The sequence below is a fragment of the Homarus americanus genome, unplaced genomic scaffold, assembly GCF_018991925.1.
Source record: "Homarus americanus isolate GMGI-L3 unplaced genomic scaffold, GMGI_Hamer_2.0 scaffold18418, whole genome shotgun sequence".
NCBI lineage: Eukaryota > Metazoa > Arthropoda > Malacostraca > Decapoda > Nephropidae > Homarus > Homarus americanus.
The window spans coordinates 1-9758 of record NW_024730867.1 but is presented as its reverse complement, the minus strand read 5'-3'; the positions used below and the strand labels follow the sequence as shown (position 1 = coordinate 9758).

Here is a 9758-nt window from a genome sequence, read left to right as displayed (position 1 = left end):
GAGCAACCCCAGTTTATGAACCGCTGTACTAAGAAACTCTGTCACGGCTGTCCTGTGGATCCTGATGACGTGACACCCTCGTGACAGCTTTGTTGTTCCCGTAACTCAGTACAATAGAGGAAGGGTCTGGGTGCGATACATCTGGATAATTCGGTTGCCTTCATTTTGGCGTAACTTAAGGAACCTGAGTTAGAGAGGTTCTCGCATCTCCAGTTAGGGGGAAACTCATCTCTAGACCCTTTGAGACTCTTGGTCCAGGGTCGTCTAAATTTTCCTGAGGGGGGCAGAGTGGCAGCCCCGGGCAGGAGCTACAAGGAATGTCTTGCTTGCTATTGATCCCCGCTTCACAGTTCGGTTTTCTATGACTAGCGCTGTTACCCACGGCGGTCACCCGTGATCAGGTGGCTCTGCGCATCACTCACTGCGCAACACAACATGTAGGAAGAGCAGGATACGCATTTTACGTGATGGCTCAGGTAAATTCAAGTAATTTGGGAGTAATCCCCTTTGGTCGCTGTAGGGCGGTGCACAGAATACAAAATAACACTGAATTTTTCTCTAGGTTCGTTGAACGATAAAAAACTTTTAATACAATCATTCTTTACCTGTTCATATTGTCCAAGCTGCTCTTGTTGGGTACAATTGATGGTAGCCTCCCGCGGTGTTGATTCACGCAGCGGAAAATAAAAGTCATTGTTTATGTACGAATGTTTGTAAACAAAACCTCAGAACATTGTAGTGAAATATATGAGACCTTTACCTCCACCATTATCATGACTAACCAGACACTTGGTTTAGAAGTATTTGTAAATAATAAACAAAATACAACAAAAACAATCTGTATTATGTATTGTTTGTTGGCTTGTTACAAGACATCTGTTCTCACCTATGCTGAGAGCAACATGACGTAGGGATAACTTGATAGATAAACATATACAGTAAACAAAACTAAGAGGAAAGGAGTAAGAGCGTAGCTAACTTGTTCTTTGTTGATATTTTCCTAAGAGAAGGTCCAGTCCAGCCTGGCAGCGAAACTTAACTTACTCGTTTATCATAGCTGTGGCCTTACTGATCAGTGTGTCCGGCAGGATGAAGGGCCCTGTAGTAATGAGTTTTGGCAACTTTAGTCGAATCGAATTACTGTTTACCACCATTTCTGTACATATCAATGGACCAATGTAAACCTGTGTGACTATATTATCATCTTCACTGAGGTGCCATCATGTCGACCGACGATAAATCCGCAAATATTAGCTCCCCCCCCAACCCCTGTTGTGACGTCAGCAGATAGCAAGATTACCAAGCCATTTTCATAGTTCATTCCACGCAAGAGTTGTCTCGGGCGATCAACTGTATGGTCTTCTAAAAATGTTCACCCCGCCCCCCACCTAACCACCCCCGCTCCCTGCCAGCCCTTACCGCCACTTTACTGCCCCCATACCCTACCAGCCCTCCACCCCCGTCTCCCACAAGCATTCCACTACACCACCCCCTTCCACCTACTCCCCACCATCCCTCCTCCTCTACTCCCCGTCAGCCCTGCCCAGTCATATTCCCGCCAACACTCATGACATCATATCCGGTGTTAGTGTAAGTGAGGAGGACAAGTTTTTTCCCAGCTGACGATGGGGAGGAGGAGAGGGGGGGAGGGAGGTGCTATTTGCGGTTTTCTCTCACCTTACACAATAAAGTACAGTCTGAACGTCATGTCTTCTGTTTACAAGTCGATCGTGTTAAAAATTGACTCCCTAGTGATTACCGACTCTGTTTAGTGTGTATAAGAATGTCATGATTATAATATGAAAAACAGCCATAAATACGTCGGTATTTATATACATTGTTATTATAAATCGTTTCATAATTGGCATTTTTACAGGTAACGCAAAACTATAGATTCAATTATGGATTTTGTAAGTAAATTTGTTGAATCATAACCAGTTTTAATCCGATTTTTCCACATTAACCTAACCTAACCCAACCCAATCCAAGCTTCACCTCTTTGGACCTTACTGTACACTGCGTCAACCTCCTACACTTCTGAGGTTCAGATAAACATTGAAACTTTCACTTGCAACTGTCTGTATTTCAGTTTACACTTTCAATGTATTCTAAATAGTTGTAATAACTTTGAGCTGTCATCAAACATGGCCGCTCCCATGGGCCAATTCTGTTTTGAGGATCGAGTTACAACAACATCATAGGAACGTCGTAGCTCAAGTTGAGACCAACTCGGGGAGCTGGGACGTCTTAAATATTTTTGAGTATCCATCACCTGGATACATGTACTGCTCTAGGCTCCTCAAGGCGTGAAGGATCATCACTACTATGTAAAATCATTTCAATATGTGTAATCAGTGGAAATAGTAGGTTAGCCAAATACTTAGGCTCAGCAAACATTAGTGCCTTAAAAGTCATCAAACAGTTTTGAACTCCATCCTAGCTTAAATTGAGAGCCAGTGTACAGTAAATCGATCACAAAATGGGATAGCGGCGGCAAGTTTACTGTGCACCCCATACTCCTCCTGTGAGTGGTAGCGCAAAAGGATTAGAGTAGAGTTCACAAAGGGTCAGTATAACTAACCCCAGTGGTCAGGATATTATGGCATTGAATCTTAGAGTATTTCAAATAACTTCTTTGTTTAGTTGTGTACATTGAGGGTAACTTATTCACAACTGCGTGAGTACTGTACAGGAGAGTGAGGCAGTGTGTCTGGCCGCACACTTTGTGAGAGGTAATGTGTGGACAAGTAGCAAGATGGTGGACCTGTACCTGTCAAGACTTGGGGTAATGTGTGGACAAGTAGCAAGATGGTGGACCTGTACCTGTCAAGACTTGGGGTAATGTGTGGACAAGTAGCAAGATGGTGGACCTGTACCTGTCAAGACTTGGGGTAATGTGTGGACAAGTAGCAAGATGGTGGACCTGTACCTGTCAAGACTTGGGGTAATGTGTGGACAAGTAGCAAGATGGTGGACCTGTACCTGTCAAGACTTGGGGTAATGTGTGGACAAGTAGCAAGATGGTGGACCTGTACCTGTCAAGACTTGGGGTAATGTGTGGACAAGTAGCAAGATGGTGGACCTGTACCTGTCAAGACTTGGGGTAATGTGTGGACAAGTAGCAAGATGGTGGACCTGTACCTGTCAAGACTTGGGGTACTGTTTGATACGAGAGTAAGTTATATTTCAGGGATTTGTCAAGTGCCTGGGCCAAGATACTAATTTATATAGTTTATAGAGGATAGGACGCCAGGTAATTTGTATAGTTTCTAAGATACCAGGTAATTTGTATAGTTTCTAAGATACCAGGTAATTTGTAGTTTCTAAGATCAGAGTGCCATTAAACCGTACATATATTATGTAAACAGTTTATATATGTCCTGACACTGACATATATACATTTCAACAGTGGCAAAAGGTACCCGATGTGGATGACGGAGTCCTCGGGTTCGACTCCCAGATTGACTGAAGACGTCTTGAACTGGACGAGGCAGAGGCAGGACTTTGAAGGTTCGAAAGTAAAATTTATCTGCTTTGCCTTAAATATTTCCCCGCCATTATTTCAGGTGAGGGAGATTACCTGGACTAGTTAGATAGATATACTACCAAAAATTATCACTTAAGGTAGACATATTTTAAATTGTTGTTGTAGTTTATTAATGATATTGTTGGGTAGAATTAATGGAAGGAGAGCCAGGGGAAGGCAGAGACTGGGATGGGTGGTCCTCGGAGAAATAACTTCTAGCAAGATTGGTAAACACCCTCCCCCAAAAAAAAAGAAAAAATAAATAAATAAATAAATAAATAAAAATAGTAAAATTTAGGGAGGGCCGTGGTCGCCAACCCTCAGACATAATGGCCCTTGATTACAATTGCCAGTGCTTGTTCATTCGTTCGTCTGTCTGGTTATCAGAAACACAAAATGACGAGATCAGTCTATTTGTTGGACACTAATTGCAATAAAACTTCACACGTAGTTAAAAATATTACATTAAAACATCAGTGTTTATTCCCCCGAGTATGTCAAATACAAATTGACCACGAGGTTTAGGCCGGCTGTGTAAGGTTTAGGATATGTGACGTGGCCCCTGTAGTGACGTCAATGACCTAGCTTGGAGCCTTGAGTGAATGTTGGGTCACTAGGCGAATTATTATAGAACAGGAAATGAGTTTATCAATAAGTTAATGGCATTGCTGAAAGTAAATATTCGTGGCCTGTAAAAATGTTATGCGTGTAATAATAATTGTGATAAAGTACAGGTATTACAAGTGGATAATTTTTTTATAAACTACTGTATGCAGTTCGGAGTTTCTTAATGTACGGAAGTGTCTGGCGGTGTACGGGGATGTCTCTCCGTGTACTGAAGTGTTGGCTCTGTATTTGGTTAATGATTGTGCAGAAAATAAGTAATTTTCTAATAATTGATCACTATGATGTAGGGAGTATGAATTAAAATCGAAAAAAAGTTGAGTCTGCGATCATAATAAATCACAAATTAAAAAATTACCATGATTTTTTTTGCTGTTTCCAGGAGGGCAAACGTTTTATTTATTATTTATTGTCACGTTCCAGCTATCATCTCCCGAAACATTTCCACAGGCAAGCACAAGAACTTAATATGAACTATTTATTTACAGGACCAGTCAGGCGGGAATGTTGGACAACTATTTCCTGGGTTCAAGAAGGCAGATGCAAGAAACTTACCCCGAGTAGATGTTTTCATTATTGTGGAGTATCTTCATGCACTCCGCCATCCAGATATGAAGCACATTAAATTACAAAGGTACTTACAAAATTTCTCATCTAATTGAGTGCAGCTGTATGTATATAAAGTGTTAAATAAAGTTTATAAGAGTGAGGGATGGACTTGGTATGTTGTGTAGGAGTGAGGGATGGACTTGGTATGTTGTGTAGGAGTGAGGGATGGACTTGGTATGTTGTGTAGGAGTGAAAGAAGGACTTGTAGTATTGTGTAGAAGTGAGGGAAGGACTTCTAGTATTGTGTTGGAGTGAGGGAAGTACTTGCAGTGTTGTGTAGAAATGAGGGAAGGACTTCTAGTATTGTGTAGGAGTGAGGGAAGGACTTGCAGTGTATAGGTGTGAGGAAAGGACTTGTAGGGTTGTGTAGGAGTGAGGGAAGGACTTGCACTGTGTAGGAGTGAAAGAAGATAACCCGGTATTTTAAAATAATAGATAAAGCAAGTGTACAGTTCAGTGTGCTTAACATTAAAAGCAGATACAGTACAGTAGACCCTTGCCATTCATGAGGGATAGGTTCCAAGAATTGGCAAAACCACAAATAGCAACTTATACTACCTCAGTGCACTACTGTATACCTATACCAAACAACTGACCAGCCGCAGCAGCACTCATCCCCTTCTTTAACTTATCTAATAATAAAACTTTCTTTGTCAGGGTCTTCACTGGCTTCTGCCTTTTACATTTCACTCCACTAGCATTGACTCTAGGCAGTCTTTTAGGGGCCATTTCATACAGAAACACTAAAGTTTTGAGAGTACAACACGAGATGCTGCACGGGGTGACTCATTGTGCTCGGGAAAAGGCTCACAAGCTAGCCACCATCTGCTTACCGTGAATCGTCGAAATCGCAAATCGCAAACTCGCGAATGGCAAGGGTCTACTGCACATCAACTTGGGTAGACAAAATGATGGAGGTGGTGGTAGAGGTTTTACCTAGTGGGTGATGGTATTGGAGTGACATCTGCAGAGTCATCAGGGTTGGAATCCATATCAGGGTGTGTGACATATCACACACATTAATTGAATTCCTGGTAGGAATAGGGTCTTTGTATATATCAAGGAATTACCGACATCTGTACTCCCTGTTCACCATTGCAATGGAGATGCTACCTCTGCTGATTCCCTAGCAGTGCTCCCCCCTCCCATCAACAGCTGTGCCGTCCTCCTGCTCCCCCACTGGACCAGCTAACTCGTGCAAAGAAATGTGTATTCCCTTTATGTGTTTGCCCTTAGGACAATCATTTATTTTACTTTTATCACAATATGTATGTAGGATGGTGTGTGCATGTAACTGAGTAAAATGAAATGAAGAAAGTTACATATATCCACCCAAAAATACGTGTTGAAAAACAACCATAACACCTCACACCTTGGCCCAGTAGCCTAGTGGTTACAGTGATGAGTCTAACCTGGCTACAATGTTGCCAGCTATGTTAACAAATGCAAATGTGAGAAGAAAGTTATCTGTAAATCTACATTTGTATCAGGTATTTGTAGATTGAAAAATAAATGTTGCAGGTATAGCATTAATAGATTGTAATGCATATAAGAGTTCAGAAATGGTTACTGCTTAGCTACCTCTGAAGAGTTGGGTGTCTGCCATATGGATGTTAATTGTCTCAGGTTATCATCAGTACAGTACAGAGTAGTTATAGATCGATCTTTTACATTTAAAACAATTATTTTTTAATTAATTAAAAATAATAATGTGTTTACCTAGGTAAGTAATAACATATTTCTAATTCTGGAGTTGGGTTGGGTAAAATTTAGCCTACTGGAGACAGGGATCAATAGCTTACAGAAGACTGCAACTTCACATAATATTTTATAGGATGCAGGCTGATTTATAGAGCCATTTTTCTGACAAAAACGTGCGTCTTATATGCCATAAAATATGTTCGAAGTGGCTAGCATAGTATCATCTCGCCTAACATACCTGAATCGTGAAGGTCCCCATCATGAGGTGGAAAGTAAGTGTCTACCAAGGTGTGGGCAGAATCAAGGACACGGTCAGCCATGCCCACCGCCACACGTCCTCCGCTACTCTCGGTAATGCACCCCACCTTCAGAGGTACATTTTGTATCATTAACATTTATATTTTACAGCATCTGTTTTGTGAAATATATTAGCTTTAAATATGACAAATTTTTCAGTGTGTGAACAATTCTAGATTGTTTTATATTTGACCTCTTGTCACTTGTCACATGAAAATAAAATTGTATAACTGAATTTTAATATTTCCCAGGCTTTCACTTGTTTGGGTAAATTTACAGAAATAACAGATTAAGAAATGTATAAATATTCTGTTTCATCATTATTTTTCAGACTTATTGAAGTTTGTGTGGTACATAATGCTGCTGTTGTCGGGCAGATAAGTGACCTGAGAATATGGTAGTATAATGACATGCAGGAGACCTCAAAATACCCTCTGATGAATCCCTGCCTGAAAACAGTCCAGGTGAGAAACTTGCTGAATTAATGGTGACAAACTTGAATGAAGAATTCTGCATGTACAGTACAGTATACTATGTGGAGGAATACTAAAGCCTTCTTGTTTACCCCGTAACATATATTAAGTTCTTCATTCTCAGGCCCTGTCAGTTTCTTGCTCTTTGATGTTGCAAATGTATGTTTCACTGGTATGAGTTAGTATTGGTTGCACCAGTTATTCTAATAATCCTCCCTACAACTACCGGCTCACACCGTCTTTTCTCGTGGTTCTCCCCAGGCTGTGTTAAGGTAATAACTAAGACACAGTACAACTAACGTGGTCGTCTGGTTTATTATTGTTAGTAAATGTTAATTTGTGGGCCTTCCTTCCTCCCTCCCTCCTGGTAAGTTAACATTATGTATGGCCGTGTTAAGGTAATAACTCAGACACAGTACAACTAACGTGGTCGTCTGGTTTATTATTGTTAGTAAATGTTAATTTGTGGGCCTTCCTCCCTCCCTCCTGGTAAGTTGACATTATGTATGGCTGTGTTAAGGTAATAACTAAGACACAGTACAACTAACGTGGCCGTCTGGTTTATTATTGTTAGTAAATGTTAATTTGTGGACCTTCCTCCCTCCCTCCTGGTAAGTTAACATTATGTATGGCTGTGTTAAGGTAATAACTAAGACACAGTACAACTAACGTGGCCGTCTGGTTTATTATTGTTAGTAAATGTTAATTTGTGGGCCTTCCTTCCTCCCTCCTGGTAAGTTAACATTATGTATGGCTGTGTTAAGGTAATAACTAAGACACAGTACAACTAACGTGGTCGTCTGGTTTATTATTGTTAGTAAATGTTAATTTGTGGGCCTTCCTCCCTCCCTTGTGGTAAGTTAACATTATGTATGGCCGTGTTAAGGTAATAACTAAGACACAGTACAACTAACGTGGTCGTCTGGTTTGTGTGGTAGTAAATGTTTAATTTGTAGGGCCTTCCTCCTCCCTCCTGGTAAGTTAACGTATGTATGGCTGTGTTAAGGTAATAACTAAGACGCAGTACAACTAACGTGGTCGTCTGGTTTATTATTAGTAAATGTTGATTAACATTATGTATGGCTGTATTAAGGTAATAACTAAGACACAGGTACAACTAACTATGTACGTCTAGTTTATTATTGTTAGTAAATGTTAATTTGTGGACCTTATCCCTCCCTCTGGTAAGTTAACACATTATGTATGGCTGTGTTAAGGTAATAACTAAGACACAATTGCAACTAACATTAACCGTCTGGTTATTATTGTTAGTATATGTTAATTTGTGGGGCCTTCCTCCCTCCTGTAGTAGATTAACATTATATATGGCTGTCATTAAAAATAACTAAGACACAGTACAACTAACGTGGTCGTCTGGTTTGTATTGTTAGTAAATGTTAATTTGTGGGCCTTCCTCCCTCCCTCCTGGGGAGTTAACATTATGTATGGCTGTGTTAAGGTAATAACTAAGACACAGTACAACTAACGTGGTCGTCTGGTTTATTATTGTTAGTAAATGTTAATTTGTGGGCCTTCCTTCCTCCCTCCTGGTGAGTTAACATTATGTATGGCTGTGTTAAGGTAATAACTAAGACACAGTACAACTAACGTGGTCGTCTGGTTTATTATTGTTAGTAAATGTTAATTTGTGGGCCTTCCTCCCTCCCTCCTGGTGAGTTAACATTATGTATGGCTGTGTTAAGGTAATAACTAAGACACAGTGTAATGTCCGATGTACACGTCAGTTTGACGCCAAAGTCAGGTTCGCATTGCCAGTAGCCCACAAATATGTAACTCGGCTTTCGTTTGAGTCCTCCATCTGAAAGTCCGTTTTCTCATCACTTCAAGACACCTCAGTCCTCCGTTATCCCATTTTCTCTGACTTACTGAAACCAACCTCTCTATAAAATGAATGTGAGTGTGAGGAGAACACCCTTGTTTTGAGTCAACTTAGATATGTCTGTTTACAGTTGGAACATTCAAGATCCATTGTGAGTGGGGTAGAATGCTTCAACTGTATCGTTAGTAGAACGTGTCAAGTGAAGTGAGTGTCGAGTTTGCCAGCTAGAGTGGCGTATTTTATGTCGTCCGTGGGGTATCCATGAGTTTCTGATCGCGCCTGAAGTTATATCATTTTGTCGCCCCGACATCAGAGAATCTGATGTTTATAGTTTAATTAGTGTCAGTTGTCTGTTGAGAAAGTCATTAATCTCCTGAACTATTCTGTCAACTGGTATAATCTCCAAAGATCTAGCGCCTCCCGTGACTAGCTCTTTGTTCGTCTCAGGCCTGAGCTTGCAGAATTAATGTTATCGACGTGATATTCCACCTTTTCATGCAAGCTCAACCTCTGGATTGGTATATGAATAGACATAGGAAATACCTTGATCAAGAACACCGTAGTTCATAACTAAGTGTATGCAGTCAAAAATGATAGAGATTATGTTGTTGGTAGATCGACCCTTCTGGTATGAATACAGGCTAGCTGCCCGCGAGTGCACGTATATACCTCTACGAGGAGAATCACG

The 9758-nt window shown here is 40.7% G+C and overlaps 1 long non-coding RNA gene across 1 annotated transcript; it reads left to right on the top strand.

The window, feature by feature from the left end:
• Window positions 1–418: 418 nt before the first annotated feature.
• Window positions 419–4879, top strand: LOC121867378. Its single transcript, XR_006089142.1, has 3 exons — window positions 419–476; window positions 3410–3510; window positions 4639–4879. It is a non-coding gene; the product is annotated as an uncharacterized LOC121867378 (long non-coding RNA).
• The last annotated feature ends 4879 nt before the right edge of the window (window positions 4880–9758 follow it).